This window comes from Aotus nancymaae, unplaced genomic scaffold (assembly GCF_030222135.1).
Source record: "Aotus nancymaae isolate 86718 unplaced genomic scaffold, 86718_ANA_hifiasm-v0.15.2.pri h1tg000108l, whole genome shotgun sequence".
In the NCBI taxonomy this organism is placed as follows: Eukaryota; Metazoa; Chordata; class Mammalia; order Primates; family Aotidae; genus Aotus; species Aotus nancymaae.
This window is the reverse complement of record NW_026988523.1, coordinates 40,018,017-40,043,142: the sequence shown is the minus strand read 5'-3', so window position 1 is coordinate 40,043,142 and position 25,126 is coordinate 40,018,017. Positions and strand designations below refer to the sequence as shown.

The 25,126-nt window shown below is 44.9% G+C and overlaps 2 long non-coding RNA genes and 3 other non-coding genes across 6 annotated transcripts in view; 2 read left to right on the top strand and 3 right to left on the bottom strand.

Moving 5' to 3' along the window:
- The window catches only part of LOC105715310 (uncharacterized), a 66,167-nt gene extending 55,928 nt beyond the window's left edge, over window positions 1-10,239 (bottom strand). Inside the window, exon 1 of one of the 2 annotated variants that reach the window (XR_010340375.1) lies at window positions 10,123-10,239. This is a non-coding gene — a long non-coding RNA (uncharacterized LOC105715310). The remainder of the gene's footprint in view (window positions 1-10,122) is intronic. The other variant, XR_001107020.3, reaches the window with a different exon arrangement.
- A 7,832-nt stretch (window positions 10,240-18,071) lies between these two features.
- On the bottom strand, window positions 18,072-18,178 carry LOC135272338 (U6 spliceosomal RNA). The gene has a single exon (XR_010340499.1). It is a non-coding gene; the product is annotated as a U6 spliceosomal RNA (small nuclear RNA).
- A 318-nt stretch (window positions 18,179-18,496) lies between these two features.
- Window positions 18,497-18,603, bottom strand: LOC135272435 (U6 spliceosomal RNA). Its single transcript, XR_010340576.1, has one exon. It is a non-coding gene; the product is annotated as a U6 spliceosomal RNA (small nuclear RNA).
- A 932-nt stretch (window positions 18,604-19,535) lies between these two features.
- TRNAV-CAC (transfer RNA valine (anticodon CAC)) lies at window positions 19,536-19,608 on the top strand. Its single transcript has one exon. It is a non-coding gene; the product is annotated as a tRNA-Val (tRNA).
- A 4,172-nt stretch (window positions 19,609-23,780) lies between these two features.
- On the top strand, window positions 23,781-25,070 carry LOC135272276 (uncharacterized). The gene is made up of 3 exons (XR_010340379.1): window positions 23,781-23,871; window positions 24,039-24,186; window positions 24,944-25,070. It is a non-coding gene; the product is annotated as an uncharacterized LOC135272276 (long non-coding RNA).
- Window positions 25,071-25,126: the final 56 nt, after the last annotated feature.

The window sequence follows — 25,126 nt, the reverse complement described above, 5'->3', positions numbered from 1 at the left end:
GTTGGTGGGAGTGTAAATTAGTTCAACCATTGTGGAAGACAGTGTGGTGATTCCTCAAGAACTTAGAAATTCCATTTGACCCAGCTATCCCATTACTGGGTATATATCCAAAGGATTATAAATCGTTCTACTATAAGGACACATGCACACGAATGTTCATTGCAGCACAGTTTACAATAGCAAAGACCTGGAACCAACCCAGATGCCCATCGATGATAGACTGGACAGGGAAAATGTGGCACATATATACCATGGAATAGTATGCAGCCATAAAAAACGATGAGTTCGTGTCCTTTGTAGGGACATGGATGAACCTGGAAACCAACATTCTCAGCAAACTGACACAAGAACAGAAAATCAAACACCGCATGTTCTCACTCATAGGCGGGTGTTGAACATTGAGAACACATGGACACAGGGAGGGGAGCATCACACACTGGGGTCTGTCTGGGGGAAATAGGGGAGGGACAGCGGGAGGTGGGGAGTTGGGGAGAGATATCATGGGGAGAAATGTCAGATATAGGTGATGGGGAGGAAGGCAGCAAATCACACTGCCATGTGTGTACCTATGCAACAATCTTGCATGTTCTTCACATGTACCCCAAAACCTAAAATGCAGTAAGAAAAAAAAAAGTACTGTAATTACAAACCACAGGAATTTGCAAAAAAGTACACAGGGAGGTCCCAAGTACTCACGCCCAAATTCCTCCAATGTTATAACTTATGTGACTCTAGTACACTGTCACCATCAGGAAACTGATCTTGGTACAATCCCAAGTTTATTCAGGTTTCAACAGTTTTGTATGCAAAATGGGACTTGAGAATGCTAGAATTTGTATGCAATATGTGTGTGTGTGGTTGGATGAAATTTTATCACATTTGCAGCTTTGTATAATCACACCTGAGATACACAACTGTTCCATCCCTACACAGCTCCCTCATGCTACCACTTTACAACCACACCACCCCTCACCTCCCATTCCAACTCCTAGCAACCACTAAATCTGTTCTCTATCTCTGCAGTCTCATTTCGATAATGTTACATAAATGCAGTCATACAATATGTAACATTTGACTGTCTTTTTTTTTTCTCTTTTTTGAGACAGAGTCTTGCTCTGTCACCCAGGCTGGTGTGTAGTGGCACAATCTTGGCTCACTGCACTCTCTACCTCCTGGGTTCAAGTGATTCTCCCATAGCAGCCTCTCGAGTAGCTGGGATTACAGGCATGCGCCACCACGCCTGGTTAATTTTTGTATTTTTTGTAGAGACACAGTTTCATCATGTTGGTCAGGCTGGTCTTGAACTCCTGACCTCAGGTGATCCATCTGCCTTGGCCTCACAAAGTGCTGGGATTACAGGCGTGAGCCCCCACGCCAGGCCTTCACTCAGTATAACTCTCTTGAGATAACCTAGCAGTACAAATTAGTTGTCCTAATATGTTAAAATTTAGCATGATATGCACTTGAGTGTATATAAACATTTTTAACATTTTAAAGTTTAAAACATTAAAATGTGAATCAAAGGCATATGAAATCCCTGTTTCACTGACACAGAACAAGGATTCTGAGATACAAATTTTGAAAACTGGTAATCTAATATACGTCTAGTACAATCCATTACAGGTTGAGTATTCCTTATCTGAATGCTATGGAGCAGAAATGCTTTGGATTTGGAATTTTTTCAGATTTGGGAATATGTGCATTATATACTAGTTGAGCATATCAAATCTGAAAGTGCAAAATCCAAAATGTTCCAAAATCCCAGAACTGTGAGTGCCAATATGACACTCACAGGAAATGCTCACCAGGGAATTTCAGAGTTTGCATTTTCAGATTAGGGATCCTCAACCTGTACAAGCACTTTATAGAAGAAAGGCCCAAGGCTCAGTGCTGTCTTATCAGTGTTTTTACAAGAGTACATGGTTTACAAGAACTCGTGCTTTTGCACTTTTTATGGCCAAGCTCTAGATTCCAGTTCTTTCCCAACCCACTTGAGTATGTGACATTCAAATATGACCACTTGCTCTTCTTCTCAAATGACCACAGTTTACTACCCTTTCAAGTTCTTCCTAATGATTGAGAAAATGAACTCCTCAAATTTCCAGCTCTGTGTGATGCTTTAGCTAGCACCACACCTCAGGTCCAATTCTCCCATCTCTATATGCAGCAGGTCCACATGACAAAGCCTCACTCAGAAAGAGCTACCCCAACCTTGGACAGATTCAAAAAAAACTCTTCTCCTTCTCCCTCCCTCCAGATGCCTAGATTCCCTCTCTCATTCCTCCCTAGTCTAACCAGCTAAGTCTTCCGGATAGCTCACCCCCACTGCCTGTTAGCTAACTGGGTGTGACAAAGCAAGTCCTCACACCTTCAGGTTTAGAAGGCAAACACTCCAGGAACTTACTTCTTGAATACCAATACCTTCGCAGTAACTTCCCTGCCTTTCCAAAGAGTGCTCTAAACAGGTAAAAGCTATAATACAAACTCTACATATTTTTGTCAAACAAATACCAAAAATGGCAGTTTTTTTTTTTTTGCAATTTAAAAAATCTGGTTGATAAGTTTATCGCTCTAACAATATTAGATCTAAATGGAATTTGAAGTAGTGGTAAAAGGCTGGTTGTGGTGGCTCACAACTGTAAGCCCAGCACTTTGAAAGGCCAAGGTGGGAGGATCACTTGAGGCCAGGAGTTTGAGACTAGCCCAGGCAACAAAGTGAGACCTTGTCACTACAAAAAATAGAAAAAATGAGCCAGGCATGGTGGGGTGTGCACCCGCAGACCCAGCTACTTGGGAAGCTGAGGTGAGGGGATTACTTGATGTGGGGAGATTGAGGCTGCAGTGAGCCATGACTGCACCACTGCACTCAGCCTGGGGAGACAGAGACAATGTCTCAAAAAAATAAAGAAAGGAAAAAAAAAGAAAAAAGGAAAGGAAGGGAAAGAAGTGAAGGAAGGGAAAGCATGAAAAAGGAGGGGGGAGGACGGAATGAAAGGAAAGGGAATGAGGCGGAAGGATGGAAAAAGGGAGAGGAAGGAAGAAAAAAGAAGGGAAGACAGGAAGACAGAAACACAGAAAGAGTAGTGGTAAAGAGCTTGGACTCTTGAGCCAGACTGCCTGGGTTCGAATCAGGCCTCTGCCACTGTACTACCTGGATCAAGAGTTAGTCAGTTTGTGTTCAGTCTACTCATCTGTAAAATGGCAATAAAAGCTACCTGCCTCATGGGACTGTTGCGAGACTTTAATAATATATGTAAAGCATTTAGACCACTGCCTAGCACATAGTAAATATTATCTGTAAGTATTAACATTAATCTCTACTACAGTCCAGATTCACTTCTTTGTGACAGTTCTCTATTCCGCTTGGACTCTTTTCAGTTCAACCTGCTTCTAAAATTTCCATACCAAGAAACAATGACAATGTGAAGAAATTTATTTCTTAAATTCATCTTGGCTAGTCAAAACTACTAGAACAAATTCTCTTTTAAGTCCTAGCAGTTATTAACATTTTACTAAATATAAATGCAAGCATTTAAAGTACAGGAGTAATGGAACAAATGCCAAGCCAAAGCAGGCTATCTAACAGAACATATATATGACACTCCCCGTCAAACAAAAAAACATGGAGGCGTAATAGGGTCATATGGATGTTTGTGTATGCGTCAAATGGCTCTGAAGAGTTTCACAGCAGCCTACTGACAGGGAGAACTGTCTGTTTTGGAGAAGGGGTGTGAAGACTTTTCACTGTACATGCCTTGCTATCTTTCAAATCTGAAGCAGCAAATGTATTACCTAGACAAGATTTAATTTTTTAAATGGGGGTGCAGAGGTGACTCTAAATAAGTACTCTGGAAGCCAGGTGTCAAGTCTCAATTTGCTACTACCTGTGTTATCTTGGGCAAGTCGCTTAACCTCTGAGTCTCAGACAAAGCAAGGAGCAATAAATAGTTGTAGGTTCTTTTTTTTTTTTTTTTTAGACAGAGTTTCGCTCTTGTTGTCCAGGCTGGAGTGCAATGATGCAATCACGGCTCACTGCAGCCTTCACCTCCTGGGTTCAAGTGATTCTCCTGCCTCAGTCTCCTGAGTAGCTATTACAGGCACCCACCACCATCCCTGGGTTTTTTTTTTTTTTTTTTTTTAAATTTCTTGGAGATGGAGTTTTGCTCATTGACCAGGCTGGAGTGCAGTGGCGTGAACTCAGCTCACTGCAACCTCTGCCTCCAGGGTTGAAGCGATTCTCCTGCCTCAGCCTCAGGAGTAGCTGGGATTAGAGGTGCACACCACCACACCTGGGTAATTTTTTTATTTTTAGTAGAGACGGGGTTTCACCACGTTGGCCAGGCTGGTCTCAAACTCCTGGCCTCAGGTAATCTGCCCACCTCAGCCTCCCAAAGTGCTGGGATTACAGATGTGAACCACCACACCTGGCCCTAGGTTCTATTCTAAAAGTTGCACACGAGAACAGAAAGCCAACATGTTCTCACTCATAGGTGGGTGTTGAATAATGAGAACAGGTGGACTCAAGGAGAGGAGCATCACACACTAGGGGCAGCTGTGGGGGGTAAGGGAGAGACAGTAGGGGGTGGGGAGGGTGAGGAGGGATAAAATGGGGAGAAATGCCAGATATAGTATGCACCTAAAGAAAAACTAAAAAAAAAAAAAAAAGAAAAAATATATTTTTAAAAAGTTGTATTATCTCAATAGGGCAGTAAATAGATGGTATTTTTTTTTAAGATATGAGAGAGACAGTAATCCAACATTTTGTAAAACAAGGCAATTTTTTCATGGACTTTATTTTCAAATACAGTGGACCCTTGAATAACATGGGTTGAGCTGCATGGGCCCATGTATACGTGGATCTTTTTCAACCAAATGCAGACCTGTATATATGGAGGCCCAACTTTTCACATACCCAGGATCTGCAGGGCCCACAGCAGGGACTTGAGTATGCCAGGATTTTGGTACAAATAGGGGTCCTAGAACCAACCCCCTATGGCATATGTCCTATGCATGTACCATAGGACAACCAGACTAATTTTACAGTGTTAAGAAACATAAATTTGTCAAGCCTATTAACCTTTCCAGATCATTTGTACTATTCTTACATAGAAACCCTTCTTAGAGGGGGTCTAATATATAGGAAATATCTACATACAATGTTCTGCATATTAGGGCTGGGCGCAGTGGCTGATGCCAGTAATCTCAGCACTTTGGGAGGCTGAGGCGGGCAGATCACCTGAGGTCAGGAGTTCAAGACCAGCCTGGCCAACATGGTGAGACCCCGTCTCTACTAAAAACACAAAAATTAGCCGGGCATGGTGGTGGGTGCCTGTAATCCCAGATACTTGGGAGGCTGAGGCAGGAGAATCGCTTGAACCCGGGAGACGGAGGTTCCAGTGAGCCGAGATCACACCACTGCACTCCAGCCTGGGTGACAGAGCAAGACTCCATCTCAAAAAAAAAAGAGAATATTCTGCATATTAGTATCTCTTGCACAACTTCAAAAGTGTTTTAAATGAACACATCTTTATGCTATGCCATGATCAGCAATAAAATACATTAAAACAATGTTTAAACATATAAATGACTATATACAAGAAACTTATTATACTTAAAGGCATTTATTATCAAACACTGAAAAAAAAAAGTAACATCTTCAATCAATGGTTAACAGCTATAACTGAGGACAGATTTTATTTCAGGAACATATATATAATCAACTTTTCATCCTAACAGTCATCTGGCAAAGTAGGTTGGTTGGTTTGTTCTTTGAGACAGGATCTCTCTACTACCCAGGCTGGAATGCAGTGGCACCATCATGGCTCACTCCACAGTGGGCTCACTCCATAGTGACCTCAGCCTCCCAGGATCAAGTGATCCTCATACCTTGGCCTCTCAAGAAGCTGGAACTAAAGGCATGCACCACCATGCTCGGTTAATTTTTGTATTTTTTTTAGAGACAGGGTTTTGCCCTGTTGCCCAGGCTGGTTTGAAACTCCTGAGCTCAAGAGATCTGCCAGGTGTCAGCCTCCCAAAGTGCTGGGATTACAGGTGTAAGCCAACCCCTAAGCAGGTGTAAAACTCCCTATTTAACATAAGAAATTGAGGCACCATGAACATAAGGCCACGAGTCTAAGAACTGAGAGAGCTGGAAGCTCCCCCCGATCCCTTAGATTTGAGCTCAGTACACCAAACCAAGGGGGCAGGGAGGGCTAACTTAATGTTAGCTGGCAGGCTGGTATAAGTTTGCAGCAGAATTTTCATTGATTTATGAGAAAATGGGGAAAAGTTAGGGCACAAAATAAACTTTTTTTTTTTTTGAGACGGAGTTTCACTTTTGTATCCCAACTGGAGTGCAATGGCACCAACTCTGCTTACTGTAACCTTTGCCTCCCAGGTTCAAGTGATTCTCCTGCCTTCGGAGTGGCTGGGATTACATGTGCACATCACCATGCCCAGCTAATTTTATATTTTTAGTAGAGACAAGGTTTCACCATGTTAGCCAGGCTGGTCTGAAAGTAAACTTTTCAATATAACTAAATAATTCCATTTAAAGATCTTTTATCCTGGCTGGGTGCAGTGGCTCATGCCTGTAATCCTAGCACTTTGGGAGGCTGAGGCGGGCAGATCACGAAGTCAGGAGATCGAGACCATCCTGGCAAACATGGTGAAACCCCGTCTCTACTACAAATACAAAAATTAGCTGGGCATGGTGGCAATGCCTGTAGTCCCAACTACTCAGGATGCTGAGGCAGGAGAATCACTGGATCCAAGGAGGCGGAGGTTGCAGTGAGCCACAATCGATCACCCCACTACACTCCAGCCTGGAAAACAGCAAGACTCTCTCAAAAACATAAAAAATAAAATGTATTATGAGAGAGTCTGTTCTTTCCAATTGTTTGAGTGAAAATATCCTTTTGTTAAATGAAATGATGGTGACAGGAGACAGTGGTGTGATATTTGTTTTTATTGGCTGTACCTGGTAGAAATAAAAAATCAGGCCAGGCACGGTGGCTCACGAGGTCAAGAAGAGATCAAGACCATCCTGGCCAACATGGTGAAACCCTGTCTCTACTAAAAATACAAAAGTTAGCTGGGCATGATGGCATGTACCTGTAATCCCAGCTACTCAGGAAGCTGACACAGGAGAATCACTTGAACCCAGGAGGCAGGGCCTGCAGTGAGCTGAGATCACACCACTGCACTCCAGCCTGGCGACAGAGCAAGACTCCATCTCACAAAAAAAAAAAAAATCAGCATTTCTATTTCAGCCTCCTTATTTTGGGGAAATATTTCTTTAGAAATCTAAAAGTCTGGCTCTTTACATCATTATGGCCCCAAAATAATCAGGGACTTTACACACAGATAGCACATGCCCCTCAAGATTCTCTCTTTAACTTCTACCTTATTCTGTTTGGATTAGGACATTTGGGGATTGTGAAATGAGAATCAAGTTGAGTATAAGCAATCTAAAACCATGTGCTGACACTGGATCCTGGAAGAGGACTTTCTTCAGAATCTTTTTCATCTGTTAACTTTTCTCTGGGCTCAAACTCTCTTTTTTTCTTTTTCTTTTTTTTTGGAGACAGAGTTTTGTTCTTATTGACCAGGCTGGAGTGCAGTGGTGCGATTTCGGTTCACCGCAACCTCCGTCTCCCGGGTTCAAGCAATTCTCCTGCCTCAGCCTTCCGAGTAGCTGGGATTACAGGCATGCACCACCATGCCCACCCACCTAATTTTGTATTTTTAGTAGAAACTGGGTTTCTCCACGTTGGTCAGCCTTGTCTCGAACTCCCAACCTCAGGTGATCCGCCTGCCTCGGCCTCCCAAAGTGCTGGTATTACAGGCATGAGCCACTGCGCCTGGCCTGGGCTCAAACTTTCTTTTCCTAAGAGTCACATCTTTGAGTAGTACTGCTACATGGCAATCACTATTCAAACTAACTTGAGGTGTCCAATAATCAGCTTTCATTTAAAGTCTCTTTCAGCTAGACAAAATAAAGACTTTCAATGTTTTGTCTACCTACATCGAAAATTAGTCTATATATGTATATATATGTGATTGTATATGTATATATACATATTTGATTTTGATCAGCCTGTTTATAAGCTATTTCCAAAACAAGTTGACCTGTAAATTCATTTATTAAATGAGTAGCTTATAAGCTACTTGATTTTTGCAAGTAGTTTATAAACAGGCTGATCAAACTGAACAAATTTCTTAAAAAAATTTCACTGTATAGATAGCAAGTAAGTTACTCTTCTTATCAGCATATCTTATGTTTACCTATCCTTCAACAAGCATCTAAGTTAAACTGTTTTATGTCCACAGCTACACACTGAAACAACACTTTCAGTCACAACATATTAAATTCACATTTAAAACTATAAAGAGATTCAGTTACTTTTAGTCTTACATGTACTTATATACACTTTTAATATACTTCTTGATTTTTTTGATGCACAAACACGCAGCTCTTGCAGGATATATAACTATGAGAATATTTAGACTGTATGCTTATTAAATGGTTCAAACTCACTTTTTTAAAGAAAGCCTATTTCAAGAACTTAAGCATACAATAAAGTACTCCTTCCATGCCCCAATGTCAAAAGAGCCATTTATTTTAGACTACCTGTTTCAAAAAATATCTAAAATTGATCATAATTCTGCTTAAACTCCATATTAACCTAGGATCAAAAGTTATTTTTAGTTCTTGTTTCTTAAATACTTGAAATGTGCTGCTGCATCATGTTTTCCTTATATATTTATTCATTCAATTAACTTCAGGTGGAAGGTACTTATGAGTTTAAAAGTCCTTTCCCAAAGTGGAAATAACATGAAAATTTTGCATAAAAGACACTCAATGTTTCTCAAAGGGTATCTGAGAGTCTAATCAGCCTATTAACTTGGTTTGGAATGACCACCAACAACAAATGTGAGCTTTTTGTCACATCTATGTATTTTCTCCAGTAAATTAATACCTACATTTTAAATGCCTTTTCAAAATGTTTCATTTGGCCATGTGATAATTATTTCCCCTGTAAAAAGCTACAGGATTTTAGTTTAAGAGCAAATGAGATAGATTATCTGGTCCAGGAGAAGGCTAAGTGGAAAGATCAGCACCCTGAAACTTGTAACCAATAACAAGACAAACTCCAATGCTACCTTGTTCATGTAATTAACAATATGTGAGTAGAAATAAACAAAGTAACTTGCCTAGGAAAATTTAATGCGTTAAAATAAAATATAACAGACAAACCAATTACAACATTAAAAAAAAAAAACTAAAATGATCAGTAACACAAATCGCTCAAGTTTAGCAAAGCGTGTGTTTTTAATCTGTTGTGGGTATCCTACTATACTAATAATCAACAACGTTTAAGTCATCCCAATGCCTAAAACACCACGATACACATAACATACTTGTCCTTTACTCCAATGAAGCTTAAACTCAGACTCAAACTCACACCATTTCCCCCTCCTGGCACACTAATATATACGAGGGGAAATCAAAGAAATCAGATATGTTAAGTGCCGGTATCTTCTTCCAGAATAGGGTCAAATTCGTGTTTGGGCGCAAATGTCACGGTCCCAAGAAGTCTGCAAATTCTTACTAGAGCTGGAGTACAAACAGGCCTGACCACAGAAACACCCGTCCTAGCACCAGGAAGACCCTGAGTCGGCGCCGGCCCCAAAGCCTCGGCTGCAGCGATGGGGGGGCAAGAGGTGGCCGCTGGCCTCGCGGGCGCGGTGGACAGGGTCCCACACCCCCGGCCCGCCTCCCGAGAACCAGGAAACCTGGCAGGCCGGTGGGGATCCTCCCTCCTCAGACCCTCGCGCTCCAGCCCAGCGCGGCCCGACCGCTCTGGCCTCCCGACTGCATTCTGTCACCTCATCCCTCCCTGGCGACCTCGAGGCCCCACCACCTTCGCCGTGCAGCCTGGGCTCGGACTGCCCCTGGGGCAGGAGCGCCCAGCCGCCGCCTCCTGCCCGGCCCCAGCCCGTTCCCCCGCGGCCCGGTCCGCACCAACCCCAGGCCCGAGCTCCAGCCTCGCGCTCCCCATCCTCAGCCTCCGCCCTCGCCCCGCGCGGCTGCTCCCAGCCCACTCCCCAGCCAGCTACCTGGAGGCAAAGGTGGCAGAGCACTTCACCCAGGGCCCCGGGTTGAAGAGGGCCCGGTGCTCGGGGTCCCGCTCCTTCTCCCGCTCCGCCGCCGCCCCCACCACCGCAGCAGCACCCCAATAGCTCGGTCGCTTGCTCCAGGTCCGGCCCCTACAGGCCCGCCGCCCAGCTGCCGGGAAAAGAGCGAGGCAGGAGGAGCGAGGAAGGCGTGCGCAAGCGCGGAAGGAGGGGACGTGGCGCGCAACCGCCAGGGAGGCTGGATTGGCCGGTAGAGACTGAGGCAGCACATCCCGGCGCGCGTGAGGGGCGGGGCCCGGGAGGGGGCGGGGCCTGGAAATAGTGTAAAGAGAAAAGAGAAACTTTTTCTTTCAAAAGCTCAGGCGGAACAACTAAGCCAAAATATGTTTAAAAAGGTTTCAAAAGAAAAACTATAAAATAAAAGAGGAGGAAATTGTGGGAAGTAGAAAAGTTCCTATGGTCCCAGCTCCACGGGAGGTTAAGTGGGAGGACTGCTTGAGCCCAGGAGTTCAAGGGTGTAGTGAGCTATCATTGTGCCACTGCACTCCAGCCTGGGTGACAGAGGGAGACCCTATCTGTAACAAAAACAGTTTGGGGCCAGATACAGTGGCTCATGCCTCTAATCCCAGCACTTTGGGAGGCTAAGGCAGGTGGATGACTAGTGATCAAGAAGTCGAGACCAGCCTGACCAAAATGGTGAAAACCTGCCTCTACTAATTAGCTGGGTGTGGTGGCACGTGCCTGTAATCCCAGCTGCAGGTCTGCACCACCATGCTTGACTAATTTTCTTAAATTTCGTACAGATGGTGTCTTTCTATATTGCCCAGGCTGGTGATCTCAAACTCCTGGCCTCGGGTAGTGTTGGAAATAGATGTTAGAAACAGATGGTCGGTACCACAAAGAAAAATTAGCACTGAGACAAAGGCTCTTTCAGCAACACAATTTTTTACTTCCTGGACTGCAGGAAGAGTATTCCCGGTAGCCATTGTGTCACGAGAGAACAATGAACAAAGGAGTAACCAGGTGAGCTGATCCCAGTTCGGTTCCATAACACAGGAAGCAGATGCCAAGGTGGAATTTGATGTGCAAGAGATTGATAGGAAAAAAAAAAAAAAAAGCCTGTGAAGAATAAAGGAATGCGGGAGCAAGAATAAGCATGGACGGGCCGGGTGAGGTGGCTCACGCCTGTAATCTCAGCACTTTGGGAGGCCAAGGCAGGCAGATCACCTGAGGTCCAGACTTTGAGACCAGCCTGGACAACATGGCGAAACCCCATGTCTACTAAAAATACAAAAATTAGCCTGGCATGGTGATGGGTGCCTGTAATCCCAGCTACTTGGGAGGCTGAGGCAGGAGAATCGCTTGAACCCAGGAAGGGGAGGTTGCAGTGACCTGATATCACACCACTGCACTCCAGCCTGGGTGACAGAATGAGCAAGACTCTGTCTCAAAAAAAAAAATCATAAAAATTTTTTTAAAAAGGCATGGATGGACACCATGGCTCATGCCTATAATCTCAGCACTTTGAGAAGCCAAGGCAGGAGGATCACTTGAGGCCAGGAGTTCAAGACCAGCCTGGGCAACATGGCGAGACCCTGTCTCTACAAAAAAATAAAATTATTAGCTGGGTATAGTGGTATGTATCTGCAGTCCTGGCTACTCCAGAGGCCGAGGTGGGAGGATTGCTTGAGCCCAGGAGGTGGAGGCTGCAGTGAGCCATGATGGAGCCACTGCACTCCAAATCCTATCTAAAATAAAAATAAAATAAAATAAACAAAACGAATATTCATGGAGAGCGTACTGACCCACAATGCAGGTCTGACAACTGTTTGAGAGCTCTGCAGAGAGCCCAGAGCAGACTGTCCACATAGGAGCTGTTTGTAAGGCAGGAAAGGCCTAAATCTGGAATCCATGGCATGCAGAGTCATTGGCTGGCACAGCCTGGGAAGAGCATGCCTCAGCATGAAGCCTGTGGTGGGCCCCAGTGTGTAACGGATGGAGTGTCTTGGCCAACCAGACCTCTTGCAGTAGGCTCTTTTTTTTTTTGAGACAGAGTCTCGCTCTGTCACCTAGGCTGAAGTGCAGTGGCACAATCTCGGCTCACTGCAACCTCCGCCTCCTGGGTTCAGGCACTTCTCCTGCCTCAGCCTCCCAAGCAGCTAGAACTACAAGCACGCACCACCACACTTGGCTAATTTTTGTATTTTTAGTAGAAGTGGGGTTTCACTGAGTTGGTCAGGCTTTGTCTCTAACCCCTGATCTCAAGTGATCCACCTGCCTCGGCTTCTGAAAGTGCTGGAATCATAGGCATGAGCCACCATGCCTGCCCCAATATATATATTTTGAATGAATGGACACTCAAAAAATGTTAGCTATTAGTATCTTTTCACAAACAATAGGCCCACAGCAAATATCTTTTCCCAAATAAAAAGGAAGTCCTGGGCCGGGCGCGGTGGCTCAAGCCTGTAATCCCAGCACTTTGGGAGGCCGAGGCGGGTGGATCACGAGGTCAAGAGATCGAGACCATCCTGGTCAACATGGTGAAACCCCGTCTCTACTAATACAAAAAATTAGCTGGGCATGGTGGCGCATGCCTGTAATCCCAGCTACTCAGGAGGCTGAGGCAGGAGAATTGCCTGAACCCAGGAGGTGGAGGTTGCGGTGAGCCGAGATCGCGCCATTGCACTCCAGCCTGGGTAACAAGAGCGAAACTCTGTCTCCAAAAAAAAAAAGGAGAGAAAGAAAGAAAGAAAAGAAAATCTACAAGCATGTTGGTGACCTCGGACTTAGCATCCAGTGGCAGCTCACTGGACTTCTCCATGGGAGGTGTCTGGAGCTGGCGCCTTGGGCTCCAGCAGACGCTCCCCCTCCCCGAATTATCAGTTACCATGAGTTTCCTCATTCTCTTTTGTCAAAATTCCCTTGATTATCCATGGACTTATGTAGGGTCCAGCCCTACAGGGTCCTATAAGCCCCTCTCTACTGGTGCGGAGACAAGAAACTGTAGAAATAAAGATACAAGACACCGAGATCAAGAGAAAGAGAGTTTGGGCCCAGGGGTCCATTTCCAACCAAATCTCGGAGTCCAGTAGTGGCCCCGAGTGCCTGGTCACTCTGACTTTTATTGCGTACAAAGCAGGGACAGGGTTGGTAGGGCAGATCATTGGTGGTCTGTGGGTAACACCCCACATGGGCACCGAGGAAGGAGAAATGTACAGACCCCCGGCACAATTAGTGCCTGAAGTATAACTCACTGCTTATTTGTGTCTAGCTTATATATAATCATACTTAGTCCCATATAATCTTTCTATATAATCATATAATATCTTACTGCTTACTATATCTAGCTTATATATATAATCATACTTAGTTCCATATAATCTTTCTATATAATCATATAATCTCTTACTGCTTACTATATCTAGCTTATATATATAATCATACTTAGTTCCATATAATCTTTCTATATAATCATATAATCTCTTACTGCTTACTATATCTAGCTTATATATATAATCATACTTAGTTCCATATAATCTTTCTATATAATCATATAATGGATGTAGTCGGAGCTGTACTGACACATTTAGTGCTGCTTTATATAATCGTTCTATATAACCATATAGTAGTTTGTAGTAGGAAGAATGCCTAGAGCAGTCACAGAACAGAAGCAGTACATAGGAAAACAGCCAGACCAGGATGAGAACCAGAGGCCCAGGCAGTGGTGTCCCTGCCTGAAAGGGCATATGCTGTATGGCAGGCTTGGAGCAAGAGCCTCTCCTCCTGAAAAAGGAGTTGTAATATCTTGCATCCAGCTCCTGTGGAAAGTAGGCCTCAGGCCTGAGATCCTGCAAATAACTGAGGGAGAAGAACCCTCTGGTGTGACCAGTCACGGCAGCTGTACACCCTGTCAGTCTTTTCTCACTTCTGTGCTAGCTCAAATCATCCTCCCATAAATACCTTAGAGAAGAGCACAAATCTGTCAGCTCCCACTGCATTTGCTTACAGTATCCTTCTATTAGAAATCCTTTGAAGTCTGCAGCCCCCAGATAAGAAGTGTTGTGCACGACACCTGTTGCACACAGCCCACCTGCTTGCCTCAGTGACCTAATGGGGGTGGACCCCTTTTCTGTACATGACCCTCTACTACTGCACATGGCACAGCCCCCTACTGCGCACGGCCCACCTCTCTGCCCAGGTGACCTAATGGGGTGGCTCCCCTCGCCTGCTACTCACGTGATTATGTATGCCCTATCATTAAGCCTATAGATGACCTCAGGCATGACCCTGCCCCCCTGTCTTGTACCCAATAAATACAGACTCTTCTGGACATTTGGGGCCTCGCCAGTCTCCACTCATAGGTGGCATGACCCCCTGAATCCAGCTGCTCTTCTCCAGTTCTTCAGTGTCCAATCTCTTTACTTCTCAGATCCTGCACCTCAGCACAGCATAAGGGACATCCCACGACCCTGTGGGGCCAATAGCCCTACAGTGGTCAGTGATAGGGTCAGGTAAATCACATGTCTCAGAGACAGGGGCCCAGAACTTTCAAGTAGCCGAGGTGAGGGCAGGAGCATATTGTGTCAGTACTTTTTTCATACTTGTCAAGAAAGAACAAAGACATTAAGATTTATGTTACTATTACTGATTACATCTTCTAAGAAAAAAAAGGAACCAGGTGCAGAAGCGGAACATGAAGGTGGACATGGAACGTGACCACTGAAGCACAGCATCACATAGAGACAATTAAGTCCCTGGATGTCTGCAAGCCTCCCTGACAGCTGTCAGGCCTACCACAAGAGCTTGAGAGAGCAGAATTTTCTCCTAACTCCAATGTCTCCCTTCCACAGCTTGCTAAAGAGCCGGCACTTTCCCAGTGCTGCCGCATAGCCAAGGTGCCCTCCAGCAGCCCTTATGTGGGTGTGACAGAGGGCTTAGAGCATCTTGCCTTAGGGTCACTTCTTTCACAATGTCACCTTAAGTTCACACTTTGAAACCTGAGAAATATTAGCAAAATTAAAAGGTTATACTGAGTACATATATTTAGGTATCTATATCTATGATTACTTATGTGATTATATTTCTAATTCTTTTCTATTTCATTATTTATAGGGGAACAGGCTGAGGCTTCAGAGCCTTGCCTCGGTACTTGCAGGGTCTCCCACCCACAGACTTATGCATTCATGTAAATTCTACAATCAGTTGTCAAGTTACATAAGGCATTCTGTTGATATATTGATATTTCATGGGTTTTGCAGAAGAACGTGGAGGAAGGGCCGGGTGCGGTGGCTCAAGCCTGTAATCCCAGCACTTTGGGAGGCCAAGGCGGGTGGATCACGAGGTCAAGAGATCGAGACCATCCTGGTCAACATGGTGAAACCCCGTCTCTACTAATACAAAAAATTAGCTGGGCACGGTGGCGCGTGCCTGTAATCCCAGCTACTCAGGAGGCTGAGGCAGGAGAATTGCCTGAACCCAGGAGGCGGAGGTTGCGGTGAGCCGAGATCGCGCCATTGCACTCCAGCCTGGGTATCAAGAGCGAAACTCCGCCTCAAAAAAAAAAAAAAAAAAAAAAAAAAAGAACGTGGAGGAAATTGACATCTTTATAATACTAAATCACCTCATTTATAAATAAGTTAAATCTCTTCACTTAATTAGTTCTCATCTTGCCCTTCAGTAATTTTAAGTATTTCTCCATACAAAGATTATGTGCATTTATTCAGTGGCTTGTTCTTAGGCATATTATGATTTTGTTCTATCATGAATGATATGTTACTTTCTCATATTTTCTAGGTGATTACTGCTGATGTGGTGGAAATTTTTTATTTTTAATGTTGGTTTTGTAGCCAACAATCTTGTTGAACTATTTTGTTAGTTCTAATAGTTTATTAATTCTGCTTCATTTTCTGTGTATCTAATCAAAACAATTGTGCCTCTTTGAGAAACTATATAGCATCAAGGTTAAGAAGGTGAAATCTAGAAGCCATAAAAACTAGTTTTAAAACTGGAGTTAACTGCTCTACTGCCTTTCCAGATTACAAATTTAATGTCCAATTTTCTTCCCTGACACTATATTCCTCAACTGAATACTCCTTTTCTAACATTCCTAATCTTCCCATCATCACTGCCCCATCTATACCACAGAGGAAGAAATCCTTGGCCCTATTGCCTCCTGCTGCCATAAAATCATGTTTTGTAGATATCAGAGTCTTTTTTTTTTTTTTTTTTTTTTTGAGACAGAGTCTTGCTTTGTTACCCAGGCTGGAGTGCAATGGCACCATCGTGGCTCACTGCAACCTCCGCCTCCTGGGTTCAAGCAATTTTCATGTCTCAGCCTCCCGAAGAGCTGGGATCACAGGAACCTGCCACTATGCTCAGCTAATTTTTGTATTTTTAGTAGAGATGGGGTTTCATCATGTTGCTCAGGCTGGTCTTGAGCTCCTAATCTCATGTGATCCACCCAGCTCAGCCTCCCACAGTGCTGTGATTACAGGCGTGAGCCTCAACGCCTGGCCTCAGAGTCTACAGAAGGAGGATGTGGTGGAAGATACTGAGCAATGGGATAGTAGAGTTGGGAACAGAGTTAAGTTTCATAAGGAATTAGGGATATGAGAAGCTCTAAGAGCCAAGATTTGGATTATTCAACTCAGAAAGGGGAAGGAACCTTGACTTCATGACGGTAAAAAATTCCACCACCTTTGCCAGAAAGAGGTGATTCACACGCTGATATCACTGTGTTCTCAGGGAAATAGCTCCCACAAGGTATTGCATTAGGGAGAAGCCACGGTGAGGAACAGTGATGAGCAGGGCATGAAGAGTGGTTGTCCTAAGCCAGATATGATGTCGTGAGGGTGAACTCCAGGACCTTCTGTCCTTCAGGACGATCCCACAGTCTCACTGACCGCTGAGGCCAGACTCATGAAAGCTTTGCCTTTCCAGAGACTGATCAGGGGAAAAGGTACTGACACAGCCTCTTCAGCTCCTGGCAGGGAGGGGCAAGGACTACTCACATTGAAAGTGGCCCCTTGGGGGATGACGGGAGGGTCCTTGTGTCCTGGGCTACCCTAGGTCTCATCTGACCTTGCATAGTGAAAGCTACTCATGGGAGAACTCCCTTATCAGGGAAGCCCTTAGAGTGGAAGGGCTTTCCTAACATCGACTCCCATTTCTGGAAGTCTATGCCATTCTTCTCCACTCTCTGCTGCACTGTGGTCTTAGCCTCTGTAGAGAATGTTTGTTGGTTCTCTTCAGCATTACAACATCCCATTCCCTTCTTAGGGATACCCTGAATTTGAGTAGGATTAGAGTTTGAGTAGGATTAATCTTAACCTGGTCCCTCAGGAGGAGTAGGCACTAATTATTTAAACAAAGCAGTATGTCCCATCCCTGTTATACACAGTATATTTCATCCCTGTTATACGATAATGAGTTCTGCAAGAAGTATACACTTTTTTTTTTTTTTGCTTAATTCTTTTTTTTTTTTTGCAATGGAGTCTCACTCTGTCACCCAGGCTGGAGTGCAATGGCATGACCTCGGCTAACTACAACCTCCACCTCCCAGGTTCAAGCAATTCTCTTGCCTCAGTCTCCCGAGTAGCTGGGACTACAGGCGCGCGCCACCACGCCAGGCTAATTTTTTGTATTTTAGTAGACATGGGGTTTCACCATGTTGGCCAAGATGGTCTCAATCTCCTGACCTTGTTATCTGTCCGCCTCAGCCTCCCAAAGTGCTGGGATTACAGGCATGAGCCACCACACCGGGCCGAGAGACTTCTTTGAGCCTTGTATGGAGACTTACCTGAAGCCCACATCTACCTAGGATTGTGAGGCAATATTTTCCTTTTACTATTTAAGCCAATTTTCTGATAAAGTGCCTTAACCTGATAAACTATTATCTGCCTAGCATTCAGTCCATCGGACGTTTCTTTAAAACAAAAATGGAACAGTTCATGAATTTGTGCCTCATCCTTGCACAGGGGCCATGTTAATCTTCTCTGTATCATTCCAATGTTAGTATATGTGCTGCCGAAGTGAGCATCATTGGATGTCTCTGACGTATTTCTACATTCTGCACAGGCTCAACCTGTAACCAGGTGCTTCTCTCGTGCTCTCTCACTACCACCCCAACTCCTTAACCCTCCTCCTTTGCTTATTCATCCCACAACCCGCTTTCTCCTCTAGTTCTTGCCGGATTAGAGCTCCTGACACAGTCAGCCAACATCGTTCCATGCTAGCCCCCTGGACGTTTGTATCATACAACAGCATGTAAGTCTTCACTGCTGCCTTGGTAATTCTCTCACCCTTCTCTCTTTTTTTAATTTTTATTTTATTTTATTAAAAAAATTTTTTTATAATAAAAAATGTGGAATGGTTCACGAATTTGCGTGTCATTCTTGCGCAGGGGCCATGCTAATCTTCTCTGTATAGTTTCAATTTTAGTATATGTGCTGCCGAAGCGAGCACGACCCTTCTCTTCTTAATTTTCTAAAGCCTTTGTCATTTGGCATCCCTAAACCATCTCCTCTTCCTACCTCCTCAGATAATTTCAGCCGAAACAGTGGAAAAGATGAGGTCATTCGACCTCAGCTGTCACTCTACTCAGGTATCTTGGGGTTCTACCTGGAGAGGTATCTTGAGTCCCTCCAGGAATACTCTCCACTCTCTCCTTTCTCTTCATCTGCTTCCTTGGACAATAATAAGGTGTAGTCTCGCTAAGCGAGATACAGCCTGAGAACAGCAGGGGGGCAGACTCTTCCCTGATGTTAAGTAGCGCTGCCATCCTGCCCAAGTCCTATTTAACTAGTTTCAGTCTCTTCATCTTTAAGACAGATCTAATACTTTGCTCATGGCACTGCTGTAAATCCAAACACAAGAATGTAAAAATGCTTCTAAATTCAGTGCTGGGCAAACCTGAGGCGTATTTTGTTTCAAATATGAGCTGGTTTTCCTTGACATGGCCAAGTCCGTCCCCTAGGTCTCTTCTACTCCGTTTTTCTCCAGTCCCCAGGCTGGGTTCAACTCTCAGTGGCCGCGGTGGCCTGGCCCCAGGGCGTCCGCGCTCCCCGCCAAGCGCTCCTTAAGGACCCGACAGGATCAGGAAAACTCCACGACCAGAATTCGAGGACGCCTGGAGCCCTGCCCCAGTGTCTCGGGGCTCTGGCTGCAGCCCTGACTGCGCCGGAAGTTTCTTGAGGAGGCACCATCGAGTTCACCCCTGTACTCTCGGTCATGACCCCACGTGAGCAGCCCGGGTCTGACTTGCGTTGCTGGCTACTTGCGGACGCGCCCCGGGCCCGAGCTGTGGGTGGCTCGCCCGGGTACTTTTCTCGTGGGTCAGGGACAGTCGTGAGCCTCTACCTTTCAAGAGTCGTTTGCGAGGCGCCAGCTGCCAGATGGTTTCCGTAGTGTAGTGGTTATCACGTTCGCCTCACACGCGAAAGGTCCCCGGTTCGAAACCGGGCGGAAACAAGATGGAACTTTTCGCTTTTGTTTTTCCTTCTCCATATCCATTCGAATTTTACATAACAATCCGCCAAGACCGCGGTGAGATCGCGGAACTCTAGGTCCGAGGACAGCTGAAAGGACTCAAACGCAGACCAAGCGGCTCTCTACAACGGGTGCGAGCGAGCGGGCGGGCGCCCCCGGCGGCTGTGGGTGACTGGGTCCCTCCAGAGCAGTGAGACCTTTTGACAGCAGCAGACACCGTGTCGCGGTTCCGCCCCGTCAGTTTTCTGCGTCTTTTCTAACACCCAGAAGGCCACTCCCGGCACATTGGGAACCAGAAATGGCTGCTCAGTGAATGAAGTCGTCGCTTCCGACCCGGACCCCCAAGGACAAAGTTGTGGTTCAGGGCCGAGTCCTGAACGGCCTCCTTTTTTCACACCCTGCTCAGGCTCCGGCTCTGGGCTCAGGCTCTGGCTCTGACCTCCGGCTGCGACTGCGACTGAGACTGATCCGTTTCCTCCACATAGTTTACAAACCTGTATGGAGATCCAAGTGTGTGCTGGTGATTATCTCGCTTTGCGCTGATTGCCGGTATCATTAACCCCGTAGTCCAGAGGAGCGAAACCAACGTGGTTGAGGGAGCTGGTATCACAAGTCGCTCTGCTCTATCACCCCCACCAAACCTGCCTTTATTGTGCTTATTTTCTCCACTTGTCACCATCCAGTCACGAAAATGTTAATTCTTTCTCTTTCCTCTCATTTTAGGATTCTTAGGGAATCCTAAGCTCTTTGGTTCTAAATCAGGTGGAAACAACGTACATTTTGTACGGAACCAGCCCCCACACCCCACCCATGGGTACCCTGAGTTCGGAGGCAACAAAGGAATGAGAAAAAGACGGATTAAGAATGAAAGTGGGACCAGGGGACCATCATTTTGTACTGGAGCCAGTGAAGGCCCTGAGCTCTGCGTTCCACAATATTTATTGAACACAATCACGTTCATCTATAGTGCAGGTGGTAGGGTGAAACGGTGAAGGGAAGCTGTGCATCAAACATAAAATTGACAGCAGCACGGTTTATGTGAGTTTCTCAAGAGCTAGAATCGTATGCTTATCAATAGACCGTGCAGCTGGTGGGAGTGGGCTCAGCCAGGAGCCTACATGTCTGGTTACATTGCAGTGCTTCAAGGGAGTGTTATGTCCTTGGGCACTTTGTTTAGAATATCAGAGCTTAAGTCACTCTGTTCCTGAGAACATGCTGGTAGTAGAGAAGCCTTCCTCCCCAGAGGCCTCCATGGCCTTCCGCAGTTTATTGTTCCTGATTTCTTTTATACATTACTTATAACCACTTTATGTAGGCACCTGTAAACCCTTTCTCCATTGCTGCTTCCCCCAACGCATTTTTAATTAAAAGATTATTTTCACAACTCTCCTAAAAGAGGGGCAAACAATTTGAACAGACACTTGATCAAAGAGGATATATGGATTGCAAATAATCACATGGAAAGATGTCCAACATCATTAATCATTAGGGAAATGCAAATTTAAAACACAATAAGATACCACTACACACATATCAGAATGTCTAAAATTTAAAAGACTGACCATACCAAGTTGCAAGGATGTGGAGAAACCAGAACACTTATTCACTGCTGGTGGAATTAAAATGGTACATTCACTTTGGAAAACAGTTTGGTGTTTTTTTTAAATGTTGAATTACTACGACTCAGCCATTTCACTCCTAGGTATTTACCCAAGAGTAAATAGAGCATATGCTTATATACACACGTTCATAGCAGCTCTATTTGTAATAGCCCCAAACCACAGACAACCCAAATGTCAATCTATAGCAGGAGCGGCAGAGAACAAATCTCTGGAACACTGAACTGAGGACGGAAGTGACTTTTTATTCGGCAGGGAGCTGTGGCGGGCAACAACCTCATTCACCGAGCTCCCCGAGCTGCAGCTTCTCTCCCCTTTCATAGGCTTACAATGCTAAAGGGGAAACTGAGGCAGAACTATGTCATTGTCCATTTGCTGGACATCCAACTTTACAATCTTTTGGCTTCATTGATTTGCTAATTCATATGCAGGGCGAGCGGGGACCAGTAAGGGAAAGGGGCTTACAGAGACAAGACAAAAGCAACAAGCTGTTTGTTGGCAGAGGTGTTTCCAGGAGGGAGCCTGGTCTGTGGAGACATGGAGGCATGAACCAGTGCCAGGCTCCAGCCTGGGGATAACATTCATTTGCAGCTCTTTCAAGGTTAACAGCAGAGATGCTGGGAACTAAAGAGGGAGTCATTTTCCCAGCTCTTTGGTATTTTATTTCATTTTTTTTTTCCTTCTTCACTCTCCTTCCCATGTGGAAGTAGGGGGAGGAGGTGAAATTGAAAGAGGCAAGGGGGTCTCCCTTGTCTTTTTTTTTTTTTTTTTTACTTCACAGCCTTCAGCTTCATAATCCCCTCTCAAATCAACAGGTGAAAGATCAATCCATACAATGGAATGTCACTCAGCCAAAAAAAAAAAGACGGAACTACTGATACATACAATAACATGAATCTCAAGTGTGCTGAGTAAAAGAAGCCACCGCACCCAGCCTCCATTAAAGCATTTTGATTTTACAATAAAACATTTTTGGGCCAGGCGTGGTGGTTCATGCCTTTAATCCCAGCACTTTACGAGGCTGAGGCGGGTGGATCGCTTGTGTCCAGGAATTTGGGACCAGCCTGACCAACATGGCAAAACCCTATCTCTACTAAAAATACAGCAATTAGCCAGGCCTGGCGGTGTGCACCTGTAATCCCAGCTACTCTGGAGGCTGAGGCAGGAGATTCACTTGAGTCTGATAGGTGAAAGTGGCAGTGAGTGGAGATCCAGACTGGGCGACAGAGAGACTCTTTCTCAAAAAAAAAAAAAAAAAGGTGGGGCCTATGAACTGTGCCTAACGTGTAAATTGGCCCTGATTTGTGGTGATAATGTGTATACACATGCCAACACTTGTTCATTTTAAATATGTTACATTTATCGTTGTCAGTTAAGCTTTAACATAGTTATTATAATTTTTTTAGTAGTTCCTAGAAAAAAAAAAAGCCCACATATTTGAAGGCTGTTTGGAATATTCATATAAAATACAGGTCAACCATCCCAAATCTGAAAATCTGCAATCCAAAATATTCCAAAATCCTAAACTTCTTGGGTGCTGACAGGATGATCAAAGGAATGCTCATTGCAGCATTTTGGATTTCAGATTTTCAGATTTGAGATACTCAACTAGGGTAGGTATAATGCAAATATTCAAAAATCTGAAAAAATTCAAAATTTAAAACAATTCTGGTCCCAAGTATTTCAGATATAAGATACTCAAATTGTACTTTTTTTTTTTTTTTTTTTTTTTTGAGACAGTGTTTTGCTCTTGTCACCCAGGCTGGACTGCAATGGCGTAATCTCGGCTCACTGCAACTTCTGCCTCCCAGGTTCAAGCAATTCTCCTGCTTCAGCCTCCTGAGTAGCTGGGATTATAGGCGCCCACCACCATGGCTGGCTAATGTTTGTATTTTTAGTAGAGACAGAGTTTTGCCATGTTGGCCAGGCTGGTCTTGAACTCCTGACCTCAGGTGATCCACCCACCTCAGCCTCCCAAAGTACTGGGATTACAGGCGTGAGCAACGGCGCACAGCCAATCTGTACATCTGTACATATTTTTAAATATTTTTAAGGCTTTTTTTTTTTTTAACAGGGTCTTGCTCTGTCACCCAGACTGGAGGCTACAGTGCCTAAATAACTTCTTTCTACCTCCTGTATCAGGGCTACAGGCATGTGCCACTAGGCCCTGTGATTTTTTTTTTTTTTTTTTCAGATGGAGTCTTGCTCTGTAGGCCAGGCTGGAGTGCAATGGCATGATCTCGGCTCACTGCAACCTCTGCCTCCTGGGTTCAAGTGATTCTCCTGCCTCAGCTTCCCGAATAGCTGAGATTACAGGTGCGCGCCACCTCCGCCGGCTAATTTTTGTATTTTTAGTAGAGACGGGCTTTTACCATGTTGGCCAGTCTGGTCTGGGGAGAATGAAACTGGAGGATGGCTCGAGCCCAGGAATTTGAAGCTGCTGTGACCTATGATTGCAGCACTGCATTCCATCCATGGGTGAGAGAGTGAAACTCCATATCTAAAAATAAACAAAAAAAAACAAAGTCTGATCCTTACTAGGATACAAGAGGGAAATCCAGGGACAGAGAGACAGGCCTTGTTTATGAGAAGAAACAAGACCATGGCTTCCCATGGAATTTCTAAGGTAATTTGTAACCGGACCCCTTGAGATTTCACCACACCAGCATTTTTAGTGACCGAAATGATGAAAATTCTGATCAGGCCCTTGCTTGCTTGCACTTGTGTTTTGCCCAATATTTCTTCTACAATATAATTATAAACTGCTAATGTACTGCTTTCTTTGTCAAGCAGAAGAATATAACTTAAAGTCTTGAAAAAAAATGCAGAAGGACCAGGCATGGTGGCTCAAGCCTGTAATTCCAGCACTTTGGGAGGTGGAGGAGGTGGAGGTAGGCAGATCACTTCAGGTCAGGAGTTCAAGACCACCTTGGCCAACACAGTGAGTGAAACCTTGTCTCTACAAACAAACAAACAAACAAAACCCCAAAACAAAAATTAGCTAGGCATGGTGGTATATGTCTGTAATCCCAGCTATTCAGGAGGCTGAGGTGGGAGAATCGCTCGAACCTAGGAGGCAGAGATTGCAGTGAGCCGAGATCGTGTCACTGCAATCCAGCCTGGGTGACAGAGTGAGACCCTGTCTTTAAAAAAAAAAAAAAAAAAAAATGTAGACGATTCTAATGAATGCCTTTAAGGATGTTGCAGCCAGCTGCTGACACCCAGAAGCTGGTTGTTCAAGGTGTTATCTGAGACTGAAGAAACACAGACTTTTCCCCTCAAGTCTCTGAAACTCCCTCTCCTTTATTCATCAGCAGCATAAAAACTGCCCACTTCAGCCAGGCGGGGTTGCTCAAACCTGTAATCCCAGCACTTTGGGAGGTCGAGGCAGGCGGATCACCTGAAGTCAAGGGTTCGAGACCAGGCTGGCCAACATGGTGAAACCCTGTCTCTGCTAAATAAACAAAAATTAGCCAGGCTTGGTGGTGCACGCTGTAATCCCAGCTGCTAGGGAGGCTGAGGAGGGAGAATTGCTTGAAACTGCAGCCTCGAATTCCCAGGCTCAAGCGATTCTCCCACCTCAGCCTCCCAAGCAGCTGTGACCACAGGCGCCCGCCACCACACCCAGTTAATTTAATTTTGTAGAGACAAGTTTTATTATATGCCCAGGCTAGAAATGCATCTTTTAATTCCCATAGATGAGCCCTCTGCCAAAGCAACAGTAAAAAGTTGGAAGTACGGCCAGGTGCGGTGGCTCATGCCTGTAATCCCAGCACTCTGGAGGACAAAGCGGACAGATCACGAAGTCAACAGATGGAGACTAGATGGGCGCGGTGGATCACGCCTGTAATCCCAGCACTTTGGGAGGCTTTGCAAGGCAG